Source organism: Pipistrellus kuhlii, unplaced genomic scaffold, assembly GCF_014108245.1.
Source record: "Pipistrellus kuhlii isolate mPipKuh1 unplaced genomic scaffold, mPipKuh1.p scaffold_m20_p_3, whole genome shotgun sequence".
Lineage (NCBI taxonomy): Eukaryota > Metazoa > Chordata > Mammalia > Chiroptera > Vespertilionidae > Pipistrellus > Pipistrellus kuhlii.
In genome coordinates, this window is record NW_023425529.1 from 96,134,006 (window position 1) to 96,150,504 (window position 16,499).

General features: G+C 38.4%; 1 protein-coding gene across 1 annotated transcript in view; it reads right to left on the minus strand.

Annotated features, from left to right (window-relative positions):
- USP18 (ubiquitin specific peptidase 18) overlaps nt 1-5,931 on the minus strand; it is an 80,952-nt gene extending 75,021 nt beyond the window's left edge. The window contains 1 exon segment of the mRNA XM_036458019.2: nt 5,825-5,931. The gene's annotated coding sequence lies outside the window, so the exon portion shown is untranslated.
- Between the last annotated feature and the right edge of the window lie 10,568 nt (nt 5,932-16,499).

Here is a 16,499-nt window from a genome sequence, read left to right on the forward strand (position 1 = left end):
AAGGTTTGTGTTTGTGAACAAGTTGCCCATTTTCACCCCACCCTTTGCCATCCAAATAGATTGAAGTTAAAAAAAATTGGACATGCCCTAACTGGTTTGGCTCAGTGGATAGAGCATCAGCCTGCAGACTCAAGGGTCCCAGGTTTGATTCTGGTCAAGGGCATGTACCTTGGTTGCAGGCACATACCCAATAGGTAGTATGCAGGAGGCAGCTGATTGATGTTTCTCTCTCATCGATATTTCTAACTCTCTAGCCCTCTCCCTTCCTCTCTGTAAAAAAATCAATAAGATATATATTTTTAAAAAGAAGAATTGGGCACACAGAAGGAAGCATGTTCTGGCACAATGTATCAGCCTTTAGTGATATTTTTTTCTAAAATGACCATGACCCATGCCTTAATTTTAGTTAAGTGCCCCAGATTTTATATTTTCAATTAATGTTTTTATTTAAAACACTCAGTTTTAATAAATGCATGTATTTTAAATTACTGAAAGCTCTAGAAATCATATAAGTAATATGAGTCATGTAGAGAAATAGTCTGAATGGTTACTTCTGCATCATTAACTTCTTTTTTTAATTTAAAATAAATATATTTTATTGATTTTTCACAGAGAGGAAAGGAGAGGGATAGAGAGCTAAAAACATCGATGAGAGAGAAACATTGATTAGCTGCCTCTTGCACACCCCCTACTGGGGATGTACCCGCAACCAAGGTATATGCCCTTGACCTTTCAGTCCGCAGGCTGATGCTCTATCCACTGAGTCAAACCGGGTTTGGCCATCATTAACTTCCAAAACAATGGTTAACTGAATAGTTATATATGTATTGAATGGTGGTAAAAAATGGAAAATTTATTTACTTTTGTCTTTTCAAACTTCTCTTTTATCTCATGTATCTGAAAGGTTTCCCAGGTTTGCAATAGTTATATAATCTGGCCATCTACAACCTTAAAAATAAAATTCTGAAGCCAAAACTTAAAAAACAACAACACACCATAATCATCAATTGATGCAAAACGGCATTTGATAAAATCCAACACCCTTTCCTGATAAAAACTCTCAACAAGGTGGGAATAGAAGGATCATACATCAACATAATAAAAGCCTTAGACAACAAACCTACAGCCAATATCATACTCAAGGGGAAAAAACTAAAACCATTTCACCTAAGTACATGGACAACACAGAGATGTCCACTTTCACCACTCATGTTCTACAAAGTACGAGAAGTGCTAGCCATAGCAATTAGACAAGAAAAAGAAATAAAAGGTATCCAAATTGGTAAAAAAAAAAAAAAAAAAAATAATTATTTATATATATATATATATATATAATATGTGTGTGTGTGTGTGTAAACCTGTCCTTATTTGCAGATGACACAATATTGTACATAAAAAAAACAGAAAGACTCCATCAAAAAACTATTAGACTTAATAAATGAATTTGGCAATGTAGCAGGATACAAAATTAACACCAAGAAACCTATGGCATTTCTATACACCAATAATGAACATACAGAAAGAGAGACTAAAAAAGCAATCCCACTTACCATCGCACCAAAAAAATTAAGATACCTAGGAATAAATTTAATGAAGGAGACGTATAGGAGGAAAACTACAGGACACTGAAAAGAGAGAGAGGAAGATGTAAACTGATGGAAAAACATACCATATTCATGGATTGGTAGAATCAACATCATTAAAATGTCCATACTATCCAAAGCAATCTTTAGATTCAATACACTCCCCATTAAAATACCAATGACATATTTCACAGACCTAGAAAGAACTCTTCAAAAATTCATCTGGAATAAAAAAGGACCCCGAATAACCACAGCAATCCTGAGAAAGAAGAATAAAGTAGGAGGGATCTCAATACCAGATTTCAAGCTGTATTACAAAGCCACTGTTCTCAAAACAGCCTGGTACTGGCACAAGAACAGACATATAGACCAATGGAATAGAATAGAGAACATATGAAAGCATGCTCAAAGTCACTAATTACCCGAGAGATGCAGATCAAAATGACAATTGACAATGAGATGACATCTCACATATGTCAGAATGTTCGTCATCAACAAACAACAAGTGCTGGCAAGGATGCAGAGAAAAAAGAACCCTCCTTCACTGCTGGTAAGAATGCAGACTGGTGCAACCACTGTGGAAAACAGTATGGAGTTTCCTCAAAAAACTAAAAGTGGAACTCCCATTTGACCTAGTGATCCCACTTCTAGGAATATATCCTAAGAAACTAGAAAAACTAATCAGAAAGGATATACACACCCCTATGTCCATAGCAGCACAATTCACCATAGCTAAAATTTGGAAACAGCCTAATGTCCATCAGCAGATGAGTGGACTAAAAAACTATGTTATATCTACACAATTGAATACTACGCTGCTATAAAAAAGAAGGAATTCTTACCATTTGCAGCAGCTTGGATAGACCTGGAGAGCATTATGTTAAGTGAAATAAGCAAGGCAGTGAAATAAAAATACCACATGATCTCACTCATTTATGGATAATAACATTATAACCTGATTAACAAAAAGATAGATACAGAGGCAGTAAAACACTGAACAGACTGTCAAATTACAGTGGGAAGGCTGGGGAATGTTGGGAAGGGGGGGGGAAAGAGATCAACCAAAGGACTTGTAAGCATGCATATAAGCATAACCAATGGACACAAGACACTGGTGGGGTGGGATGAAGGCATGTGACAGGGGTTAGGGAAGGCTGGGGGAAGGTCAATGGGGAATAAAAGGAGATATATATATACTATATGTAATACTTTAAACAATAAAATAAAAATTTAAAAATAATTTTAGATTATTTAATAAAGAGCAGTTAATGACTATAATCATTGAATAAAAAAAGCTTTATAAAGAAGTCATATAGTACAAACCTAATTTTATAAAACGTGTTACTATATACACATGCACACACATACATAAAAATGACTGGAATGAATATAACAAAAATGTAGTTGAAAGGTAATGCTCATTGATTGGATTATAAATAATTTTGGAATTTTTCATTATTATTTTTCTTAAGTTACAAATATCTTGTAATTAATATATAATTTTAAAATAATAATTCACTTATTAAAGGATAGGTTTAATATATTTTAATGGAGCCTTTATTGGCAATAGTATTCCTGTTCCAAGATCTGAACACTTGATAAATTAGGAATGAAAAGAAGTATCAGAATCTTTTTTTCTTAATTCTTTTACAATATGTGGAGAAAACAGACATCTGAAGTTGGGAAATAACTAAAAATAAGTGAATATATTATTAAATTCATGTTAACAAACAACCTCTTTTTCTTGGCAAATATTTATTTTCAAAAGTCATAAACAGTTGTTCTCCTTTCAACTAAAGAGATCTAGTTGAAAGAGAAATGATGACAATTGACAATTCCATGAGCAAGAAGTAGGATTTTGCGACCACACTGAGAAGAATCTGATGAAACAGAATTGAAAGGGGCCAGCTTGTGTTTTCCAGAGACACTGTTCTGGACTATGCCAAGACCTCAAAAATACTTCAGCTAAACTGAATAGTAAAACCAAGTGGAGTGTTTCAATTGGACAGGCTGGCAGGCCAGATACCAAAGAGCAAGCGAAAAAAGCAGCAACCTTCAGAGCTGATCACAGAGGGAAGACAAATATGTGAGGCAACAAAAAGAAGGGAAGTGAAATTTATAATTCAAGAGGATGGGTCAGAGAGGGCAGACAGCATGCAATTGAGCTAAGTGAATGGCAACAAGCACCCACCAAAGAGGACAGATACATTCCAAGACAGTTGCATTTTCAAACTCAATCCCTGACAACACCCCCCGCCCCGCCACCCTCCCCCCTCCAAAAAAAATTGGCTCCAACAGAGGATTTTTAAGACAATGAAACTATTATGTATGACACTATAATGGAGGCTACATGGCATTATACATTTGTCAAAGCTCATAGAATGGACTTTGGATGATAATGATGTGTCACTGTAGATTCATCAGTTTTAACAAATGTATCACTCTGAGGGAGGATGTCATAATGACAGATCCTGGGGGTAGAGGGCAGTATATGGGAAGTCTCTGTACTTCCCACTCAATTTTGCTGTGAACCTAACTGCTGTAAAAATAAAGTCTGTTATTTTTTTAATTAAATGTATTGGGCTGACATGTTTAATAATTTTATTTTTAAAGCTTTATTGTTTGGTTCCAAATAGCTACATCAACTTAGCTCCCATCCTTTCTAAAAGTTTTACCCTTAAAATAAGTAGATGTGAATGACAGAAGCAGCTGGTCTAGGCTCACTGGCATTGTAGACAAAGAATCAATCAGGGTGTTCAAGAAACAGCAAAAATCATGATATAAGCCACCTGGGGTGGTTCCGGTCTCTAATTGGGCACAACTAGACTCTGAAAGAAATATTGGCTCTGTCTGAAATGCCTTAAGAGGAACAAAATTATCATGCCTGGAACATGATACAAGCTGCTCCAGTCTTCCAAATCCAATCCATAATGGCAACAACAAATTCAGACTTCATTCTTAACCATTTGCTGTTTTGTTGTTGTTTTCAGTGACAGCACTGTGCTGGACACACAGATTACCACACAGCACATAAAACCCAAAATAAGAGTTTTGGGTCTCTTTTTCTCTCTCTGCATGTGAAAGGCATTAGGACTGTGAAAGAAAAGAGCCACATGCTAACCTGACAAGGTCAGGGAAGGCCGGCGTGGCAGTCTTGCAAACCCAGAGACCTAAGATAACCACAAAAGATGGTTTGAAAATTAAATATCTAACAGGTTATAGTAGGTAGTCATGTCCCAGATATTTCACCTGACAAAGATAAACTTTGATCTTTTACTGAGTCCATCTGCCCTCCAGCCTCTGAGATAACATATCTGTGAGATGTCTGGGTAACTTCTAATTTCCTTTTTACCCCAGACCCCTCAGAGCACAACAAATGGCCTCGAGACATTCCCTCATTGTTATTGTTATCAAGTTAATTATCAACTGTTAATTACGTTAGAGTATCCTGTATCCATCTCTGTAAAATAAGTGTCCATCATTTAACTTTTTACCCTATCCCAGAGATTTCCCTGCTTTGCTCTGTCCCACCTCCCTAATCTATCATCAATGAATTTCATGTAACTAACCTACGTCCCTTTCCTTTGATTGCAATGTATAAATATAGAAATGTAAACCGCATCCGTTGAGGTTCTACTTCCTGGCATATGTTGACAGGCTCAAATAAACTCACAAAAAATTCTTTACAGGTTTCAATGTTTGTTTTTTTTTTCCCGTTAACAGGATTTACCTTCTTTGAGCTTGTGTACATGTTAATTTTTTTTCCTTTGCAAGCTCATCATTGTGCATAAGTGCCAAAACTGTGCAACACATCTTTTAATAATGAAAAAGGAAAGAAAAAGGCCATATATCAAGATAAAGCTGAATATCTGTGCTAGCATTCTACCCATTTCTCCAAGGAACACGTCAGATAATCTAGACATGCAGATTGAAGATTAAGAGAAACTTTTGTTTCTACTCCTGGTTTGTATTTTCTTTTTAAAAGCTTGCAACACTTCTGTTTTTTTTTGTTTTTTTTGTTTTGTTTTGTTTTTTAAACTCAAAATCATGTAAAGAGTCCAAATAAACATATAAGCTTGGAAAAAACTCATTGGTCTAATATCTGTATGTAATGACTATAAACCATTATTAAAATTTGCAGACCTCCCAATAAACTTCTTAATTACCCAGGTGGCATATGAGTAGAGCCCCGTGGAATGACTTTCCTGGAAAGAAAGGTTATAAATTAGCACCAAACTTGCCTTAAGTGCCACAGCAGCGCCAAGCTTCCACTGCTAACTTGGATGCTGGGGAAGTTCAGAGGAAGGCTCTGGTGCTATCTCCCTTCCCCCGTCAGGGCTTTTGATTCCCACGAAATGGAAAGTGAAACTCATTGGAGCCCTGTGTTCCGCCCAAGGGGCGGGGCTGAAGCTCGCCTGCATAGGCAAGTAGGCAGGCAACAACAGAGCCGCTCTGTGGAACTTCTGTGTCAGCTTTTGCACTTGCACATTTAAGTATGCTGTTTTCAATATACGCATTTTGTCTAGGATCCAAAGAAGACATGCTTCTTTTCATTTGACATTTTAAAATCCCTAAGATATGCCAGGCTCTACTAGACTCACAATCTCTTGGCAGCATTTTTTTTCTTTCCTAATGCTAAAGTATAATTTCTTAAATCATGTGCCTTAAAATCAATACGTTTTACATTCAATGAAATTTGGCATATAGGCATAAAGTCATTATTCTATTCTATTGTTATGCTGCTTGCATAATCAGCAGAAGAGAATCCAAGTGATGAATGGTAGAGCAAAACAGAAAAAAGAAAGTGCACTAATTTCTCAGAACTTTCAGTGGCAAGGTTTGACTTTTAGACTGTCAACAGATGGTCCTTGGTACCAATTCAACACTAACAGGAATCCCCAGTTTGGGGTGCCATAAAGAAGGAAACTTTATTCAGTGCAAAACAGCTCAATTGTAATAAAGCACAGCTGGGAAAACAACGTGGCATTGAGGCAGCTGTGGGACCAGGTGGTCCTAGACCAGGCCTGTCTCTGTTAAGACAGCTCTGCTCAGCTTCTTGCTGGTCTGCTTTGCATTGCTCTGCACTATGCTGGTCTACTCTGCTGTGCTTTGTTCTGTTCATTTTGTGCCAGTGTACTCTGGTCTGCGCTGTTCTCCTCAGCTCTGTTCCAGGAGCTTTACATCAAGAAGCTGTTGTCCAGATTAAATTAGGTTTAGAGTTTAGTAGACAGCCTGCCATATGTCAGTGATTCAATAAATGTTAGGTCCTGTGAACCCTGAGAAAGAAGACATCTAAGTAGGGCGTAACTGGTCTAAAATTAAAACAAAAACAAACAAACAAGAAAACACAGAGCCTAGCAGCCATTTTTACACAGGGGCTTCTCAGACAAATTATACTTTAGGGAGAAGCCTGCACTGAACTGCCTGTCTGCACTGTGTTTCTGCCATCTGAGCCAGCCTTTACAAAGGAGTTCTTGGAATCCTATTTCAACCAATAGGACTGAGGCTTTCCCCATCCAATTGAGCTGCAGCTCCAACCAACTAGAGTGTCTCCATTCTGACCAAACTTCAAGGATTGGCATCCTCATTTGTAGGAGGACAGACCAATCATGCTTAGGGGTGGGGACTTCTGTCCACAAAGCCAGCTACCCTGGTTTTAAGAACCTCTTTCCATTTCTATTGAAGGTTTCATATTCTGGCTGAACTGAAACACTGACGGTGTCTTCCTGGACCAGACAACTCCCAAGATTTGACAGACAAGCCAGGTCCCTGGACCTTACAGTCATTCACTGCCCTTCCCTATGAGTCCAACACCTGCCATAGGCTATTGGCAGTCTGCAGAAGAATCAGAAGTTAGCATGATATCATCAATATAATGAGAAAATGTCACTGAGAGAGGTTTACCCATTTGGCTAAATCTTGGGCCACCAGACCATAATGGATAGTAGGCCTGTGCATACATCCTTGAGGGAGAACAACAAAAGTCCACTGTTGGCCTTCCACATAAAGGCAAACTGCTCCTGGCTCTCCGAGTCTATATCTATGGGAAAGAAAGCATTAGCCAAATCCACCACATAATAATATTGCCCCCAAACAAAGTCAAACAGTCCATCAAGTCTGTTACACCCAGCAATGCAGAGTGTTCAGTTCTCTAATCCACAGCTATTCACCAGGTGCCATCTGGTTTCTTCACAGGCCATATTGGAGCATTTTAGGGGCTGTGTATAGGTCGGATGATCTTTGCCTTTCCAGCTACAAAATCCTCTGATCTCTTCATGCCCTCTGGGAGGCAATACTGCCACTCTGTGGAGGTTAGGCAGAATCACAGCTTCATGATGCAGGTGCCCTATTATGGTAGTCTTTACCACATACACCCACAGGTGAAATTTTGCACTGGTAGTTGCAATAGTTAACCCTTTCAGTACATCCATTCCCAGGATGTATTGAGGTATGGGGGCGATATACACAGTATAGGCCTTCAGAGAAAGGAGCCAATACCCAGTATCGAAGTTGCCTGCCGTACATGGATAGTCCTGCCTCCTTATTCATCTATATTGGCTACTGGGCCTGCATATCTGTCTCGGTTACCATACAAACAAGCTTCAGTTTTCACCCATGTCCACCAGTGCCAACACACATTGCACATTGTGGGGGCATCAGTAAAAAGTAAGCCCAACATGAAGCCTCTGGTCCTACGGTCTACCCTAACCAGGTCCCTTGGCCTTTTTCTCAGTCTAGAAGATTATATTCTTCCTCTTCAGGGGAGTCTAAGTAATCTTGGAGACATGCCAGTGTCAGGGAACTGCCTTTCATCAACAGCTTCTAGAAATGCTGTCCTACTGATAATTGTTTCCACAGAGCCAGCAGTACATCATTAGGCTGCTGATCTACTGTCTCTCTCTGAACTCCTGAAGCCAGTAAGTCCACCACATTTGCGTGCAGGAGATTTTCACAGGCTCTGCCCCAGCTGTTTTCCAGATCCAGAGCCCACTGTCTTAGGTACTGCTTTACTTACCTTAGATTTCTGCACAGTCATGGGTCTTGTTACTTCCTTTTCTCACAGCTTTACCTCCATGTACCCGAAGCTGGCCATGACTGTAGTGACCTCATGGATATGGTGGTCTATGAAAGATGTCAGAATAGCTGACAATGAGCCAAATACTGCCCTCCAGAGGAGTGGCAGAGAGAATTAAGTCTTTCATATGCTTTGTAAAACTTTCATCAGGATCACAAATATTCAAATTAAACATTGCTTGTCTTTATGCCCATTTCTTGTATCACTTGCACAAGATTTATATATACAGTCCATTTACTCACAGTCGGGCAGTTCTCCAGCATCCTGCTAAATGCTTCCAAACGATGCCATTAACCAGTGCATTAGAGAGTGATCTCCCTGTCTGGCGCCCAAACAGCAACTAATTTGCAGTAGCTGCTGCAAGGAGGGGTGGGTCATTATGGAAGCTAACATCTCCATCTCGGCTGGAGACAGCTGTAGGCTATCTGCACCTTCACCCCATAGCCTTAAGAGTCACATCGGAAGTGGCTCTTCTTTCCTAACTCCCTTATCTCTGTGTGGGTATAGGAAGTATATGTGGTTAATTCAATTACTGTGGGTGGCCCTAGAGCTCCACCTCCTGAGGCCACAGGCTGTTTGTGTTCTAGATATGTCTTCACCACTTGTCATGTCTGCAAAACAGAGGTCTCCACACCCATATTAGCACCATCCTCTGAGCCTTCCTCTGGTTCTCCCAGTCCCTTCTGTCCCATGGAGTATGCCTCCTACTACTTTAATGCATGCAACTGGGTCTCCAAGGCCTCATTCTCAGCTTCAAAGCTATTAGGAGCAACCAGCCTATCTGTCTGGCAGCTTTTTGCTGGTCCTTTGGGATTTGGTCCATCAATGATAACAAAGCTTTCTCTAAAACCTCTAGCATTGCCTGAATTTACTCCCATTCTTCCCTGGTATCGGGACGGCCACTACCACATACCACAACCCAGTCAGGAGCCACATGTTCTCCAACAGGGTAGAAGGGGCACTTACCCCAGAATCCTCTCAACCACTTTGCCAACTGTGGGTTGCATGCTCTTCAGCAAGGGACTTGACTCTTCTCCATAAGGGAAATCAGAAGAACACATATGTACAAGCAGGAAAATGGAACATGCTTTATTCCACACAACAGCAATCATAGCTGGCTGGTCAGTGACAGCTTATATAAATGTTCAAACAATCTCAAACAAAGGAAGCACTTTGCCATCAGCATTTTACTACAGAAAGGTAATGCTGCGCAGTGTAAAGTTTGCTGCAACCTTGCACCTGCATAAAGTATCTAACCTTGAGCACCCCCAATTAGTTCATGCTTATAGTGGCCTTCAATTATCTGGTATATTCTTAGATAGGGCCCACACATGGGATTCAGGTAGAATTAAGACAGACTGGTATGGCATCTGTTACCTTCCTTAGTCATTATCCTCTGGCAAAGAAAAAAAAAAAGGACTTTTTTTTTTTTAATTAAATATTTTATTTTGAAAAATAAAATTTAAATATACAAAAATATTACCCTGATCCCATATACTCTTAACTCATTAAAATTTTGGCACAGTTACTTTATAGATTTGTCTCATAAATACGCGAGCACACACACACACACACACACACACACACACACACACCTATGTGTATCTGTATTAAATCAGTATTGAAGTATTTTTGCTGGAATATTTGATATGAGATTGCAGGGACTAGAGGAGAAACCAAGATGGTGGCATAGGTAAACACCTGAAGTTGCTGCCTCCCACAACAACTTCAAAACTACAACTAAACTACAAAACGGACATCATCCAGAACCACAGAAAGTCTGGATAAGTGGAAATTCTACAACTAGAAGGAAAGAGAAAAGTACTCTGAGACACAGAGGTGCTGAGGAAGTAAAGTGTAGAGGTATGGAGGCGAGAACGTGCGGAGAGGGCTGGCAACTATGTGGCTGACTTTTTCAAGCAGGAGGGAGATAAAAGCTCTCGACTGCTCTGAACTCCAGTTCCAGGCAAGACTCTGGGGATCCAGACTCATACGGGGAGAAACTGGACTGTCTGGCAGCAGACAAAACTTGAGGGTGGCTTTCTCTCAGAGGTGCTTGCAGTGATTACCGAGGGACGACTGAGACCCAGGGACCTCTTAGGACAGGGCTAACAGAAAGCCATTGCTATTTGCTCCACCCTGAGACTCCACCCCATCCAAGCTGTGTGCAGAGGCTTTTGCATATGAATGGTTTGGTCCTTTGAAATCTAAACTTACCTAACAAATTGCAGCTGAGTCAGTGAGACCCAGAATATCCAAAAGAAGTCCCAAAGCCCCACAGCAGCTTGCATTGCTTTACAGCTGGGCCTCATCTGGGCACCTCCAAAACCCAAACAAAGAAGAGGAATCTGCAGATCTCTCCGTAGCTCCTGCTGGGTGGCCTCAGGCAGAGTCTAAATTAGTACTTCCTTGGAGATCCAAGAGCCAGTGTACCCAGCGGCCAGAGTAGGACCATCCAGATTGCAACTCCAGAGATCCATAAGGGACACATTCAGGGGGCAGACTCAGTGAGCACCAAAGCCCCATTAAGCAAGACTTGCCTCATAAGAGTGTCTCCAGCACAGAAGTTCTCCCATCATAACACAGTTGATCCTCACAGAAAATTGGCCTGGAGGTCAATTCCTCCCAGTGATACCAACAACAATCCAGGCTTAACTACAACAAGACTTTGTACACAGTCCACAAAGGGGTTCACCAAGAGTGTCCACCTCAGGTAACTGGGGAGGCTGAGCCACTGGACCCTATAGGACACCTTTCACACAAAGTCACTCTGTCAACTCAGGGAAGCAGCCAAAATGCAAAGAGAAAGAAACAGGTCACACACAAAAAATTGAGGAAGGCAAACAATTAGACATAGAGTTCAAAACCACAGTTATAAGGTTTTTCAAGAATTTTCTAGAAAATACAGATAAATTTAGAGAGACCCTTGATATGAAAAAGGACCAACTAGAAATTAGGTATACACTGACTGAAATAAAAAATAATATACAGGGATCCAACAGCAGACTAGAGATGGCAAGAATCAAGTCAAAGATTTGAAATACAAAGAAGCAAAAAACACCCAACCAGAAAAGCAAAAAGCAAAAAGAACCCAAAAATATGAAGACAGTGTAAGGAGCCTCTGGGGCAACTTCAAGTGTACCAACATCAGAATTATTGGGGTGCCAGAAGAAGAGAGAGCAAGATATTGAAAACCTATTTGAAAAAATAATGACAGGAAACTTCCCCCTCCTGGTGATAGAAATAGATTTACAAGTCCAGGAAGTCCACAGAACCCCAAATAAAAGGAATCCAAAGAGGACCACATCATAATTAAAATGCCAAGAGCAAAAGACAAAGAAAGAATCTTAAGAGCAGCAAGAGAAAAACAATTACCTACAAGGGAGCACTCATACGATTGTAGATGATTTATTTGAAATATGCCATCAGTATTTTAATGGGGATTGCTTTAATCTGTAGATTGTTTTGGGTATTATGGACATTTTAATGATGTTGATTCAACCAATCAATAAACATATGCTCTTCCACTTGCATATGTCTTCCTCTATCTCTTTTTTTCAATGTCCTGTAGTTTTCTGAGTACAGGTCGCTTACCTCCTTAGTTAAGTTTCTTCTTAGGTATCTTAAATTTTTTTTTGGTGCCAAGGTAAATGGGTTTGTTTGTGGGTTTTTTTTTTTTTTTTTAGTTTCTTTTTATGTGAGTTCATTATTAGTGTAAAAAAGGCCATAGATTTATGGGTGATAATTTTGTATCCTGCTACATTGCCAAATTCATTTATTAATTCTAGTAGTTTTTTTTATATAGAGTCTTTGGGTTTTTCTGTGTACAATATCATGTCATCTGCAAATAATGACAGTTCTTCTTTATTTCAGATTTGGATGCAATTTATTTCTTCTTTTTGTCTGATCACTATTGCTAGCACTTCCAGCACTATATCTAATAGGAGTGGTGAAAGTGTGCATCCCTGTATGGTTCGTGTTCTTTGGGGAAATAGATTTAGTTTTTGCCCATTGAGTATGATGTTGGCTGTAGGTTTGTCATATAAGGCTTTTATTATGTTGAGGTATGATATCTCTATTCCCACTTTACCAAGTGTTTTTATGAAGAAATGGTGATGGATTGTTGTCAAATGCCTTTTCTGCATCAATAGATATGATTATGTGATTTTTGTCTATCAATTTGTTTATGTGATGTATCACATTTATTGATTTGCAGATTTTGTACTATTCTTGCATTCCAAAATAAATCCCACTTGGTCATGGTGTGTGATCATTCTAATGTAATGATAGATCTGATTTGCTAGACTTTTTGTGTGTTTTAGCATCTATGTTCATCAAGGATAGTGACCTGAAGTTCTTTCTTTCCTATTTTTTTCTTTCCTTCCTTCCTTCCTTCCTTCCTTCCTTCCTTCCTTCCTTCCTTCCTTCCTTCCTTCCTTCCTTCCTTCCTTCCTTCCTTCTGGTGTCTTTATCTGCTTTTGGGATTAGGGTAATGCTGGCTTCATAGAAAGATCTTGGAATTGTGCCTTCTTCTTGAATTTATTGTAATAATCAGAGGAGGATAAGTTTTAGTTCTTTGAATGTGTGCTAGAACTCTCTTATAAAGCCATCTGGAACAGGGCTTTTGTTTGCTGGATGATTTTTTATTACTGCTTCAATTTCTTTGGTAGTTGTCAGCCTGTTCAGTGACAATGAAAACACAACAATCCATCCGAAACCAGTTTGGCTTAGTGGGTAGAGCATTGATTCTTCCTGATTGAGTTTTTGGAGATTGCATTTTTCTAAGAATATGTCCATTTTGTCTAGGTTGTCGAGTTTGTTGGAATAGAGTTTTTCAGTGTATTTTTTCATTCTCCTTTCTATTTCTGTGGGATCAGTTGTTACTACATATCTTTCATTTCTGATTTTTTTTTGGGGGGGGGGGGCTCTCTCTTTGCTATTTGGTGAACCTGGCTAGAGGTTCATCAATCTTGTTTATTTTTTCAAAGAACCAGCTCTTGGTTTTGTTGATCTGTATCTTGTTTTCTTTTTTGCTCTATGTCATTTATTTCCACTCTGATATTTATTATTTTCTTCATTCTACTTACACTAGGATTTTTTTGTTTCTTTTCTATTTATTTGAGTTGTGGGATTAAATAATTTATTACCATTCTTTCTTGTTTTTTTTGAGGTAGGCCTGTAGAGCTATGAACTTCTCTCTCAAGACTGCTTTCATTGTTTCCCATAGATTTGAATTGTTGTGTGTGGGTGTGTGTGTTTTTTTAATATATATATTTTATTGATTTTTTACAGACAGGAAGAGAGAGGGACAGAGAATTAGAAACATCAATTAGAGAGAATCATCGATGAGCTGTCTCTTGCACATCCCCTACTGGGGATGTGCCCACAACCAAGGTACATGCCCTTAACTGGAATCGAACCTGGGACCTTTCAGTCCGCAGACCGACGCTCTACCCACTAAGCCAAACTGGTTTCAGCTGGATTATTGTGTTTTCATTGTCAGTTGTTACCAGATGCTTTTTATTTCTTTTATCTCTTTGGTAACCCAATAATTGTTTAATAGCATGCTATTTAGCTTCCAAGAGATTTTTTTTTCTCATTGTTTTTATTGTTGTTTATTTCTAATTTTATGCCATTGTGATCTTAGAAAATGCTTGGTATGATTTCTATCTTCCTGAATTTGAAGATACTTTGCTGTGTCCCAATATGTTGTCTATCTTTGAAAATGTCCCATGGGAACTTGAGAATATATATTCTGTGGCTAGGGGTTAAATGTTCTGATGTTGTCAATTAATTCCATCTGATCTAGTGAGTTATTTAACATTTCTGTTTCTTTGCTGTTGTTTTGTTTAGAGGATTTATCCAGTGGTGTTAGTGGGGTATTAAAGTCCCCTACTATGACTATATTGCTGTCAATCACTCCCTTGACGTCTTCCATAAGTTTTTTTTTTTTTTAATGTATTTGAGTGCTCTTGTATTGGGTCTATATATATTTACCAGAATTATATCTTCTTTTTGAATTGCTCCCTTTAGTATTATGAAGTGTCCCTCCTTATCTCTTGTTATGGCCTTCTTTGGGGTTTAATTTGTCAGCTACAAGCATTGCTACCCCAGATTTTCTTTCATTTCCATTCACCTGAAAAATTTTTTGATCCCTTCATTATCAGTCTGTGTGCATCCTTTGTTCTGAGATGGGTATACTGTAGAGAGCAGATATATGGATCATGTTTTCTTATCTATTCAGCTACCCTATGTCTCTTGATTTGAGTTTTAAATTTATTTATGTTTAAAATTATTATTGGTAGGAACTTGCTTCTCCCCATTTTTATTCTTTATGCCTATGTTCCTTCTTCCCTTCCTATTCTTTTTACATCAGTCCATTTAGCATTTCTTGTATTGCTGGTTTGGTGGTATTAAACTCCCTCAGTCCTTTTTTTGTTTGTGAAGTTCCTGATTTCCTGTTCCATTTTGAATGATAGTCCTGATGGGTATAGTATTCTTGGATTTAGTCTCTTGTTTTGCATCACTTTATATATTTAATTCCAATTACTTCTGACCAGATGAGTTTCTGTTGAGAAATCAGTTGATATTCTGATGGGAGATCCCTTATAGATAACTTTATGTCTCTCTCTGGTAGCCTTTAGATTGTTACTTTGTCATTGGTGTTTGCCAATTTAATTATAATGTCTTTTGGTGTCAGTCTTTTAGGGTTCATCTTGTTTGGGACTCTGTGAGCTTCTTGGACTTGTATGACTTTTTTCTTCTTAATATCAGGGAAGTTTTCTGTCATTTCTTTAAACAGGTTTTCTATTTCTTGTTCATTTTCCTCTCCTTCTGGGACCCCTATTATACAGATGTTGTTTCCTTTTGTGTTGTCCCAAAGTTCCCTTAGGCTCTCCTTTCTTAAAAAAAAATTTTTTTTTCAGTTCCTGCTCTGCTTGGGCAAGAAGCTAAATCTGAAGAGGCAGAGCTTATTTTCAGAAGGTAAGATCAAATAATTGAATAAATGGGGAAATGGCCACCATTCAGTATATAGAATGTAGAAAGAGAATGAGTGTACACTAGTAAGAAAACAACAACAACAACAAAATACTCACAAAAGCTAACACCATTCCTAATAAGAACAGGCACAAAACAGGATGCCCACTTTCATCAGTCCCATTCTTCATAGTTCTACAAGTGGGAGCCATAGTGATCATAGAAAAGGAAGAAATAAAGGCATCCACATTGGAAAGGAGAAAGTAAAACTCTCATTATTTGCAGATAACATGATACTGTATGTATAAACCCTAAGGACTCCATCAGAAAACTACATAGCAGGATATAAAATTAATACCCAGGAATCTATGACATTTTTATACACCAATAATGAACTATTAGAAAGAGAAACCAAGCAAACAACCTCCTTTACTATTGCTGCAAAAAAAAAATTTAGATACTTGGGAATAAACTTAACCAAGGAAGTAAAAGACATGTACATGGAAAACTACAGGACATTGAAAAAAGAGATAGAGGAAGATATCTACCAATCCATGAACAATATACCATGTTCATGGATCGGTAGAATCAACATCATTACAATGTCTATACTACCCAAAGCAATCTATAGTTTCAATGTAATTCCTATCAAAACACCAATGGCTTATTTCACAGTCCTAGAACAAATATTACAAAAATTTGTATGGAATAAAAAAAGACCTTAATTGCAGAAATCTTGAAAAAGAAAAACAAAGTTGGAGAAATCACAATATCAGATTTCAAGTTATACTACAAGTCCACCATAATCAAAACAGCCTATTACTTGCAGCAGAACAGGCATATAGACCAATGGAACAGAACAG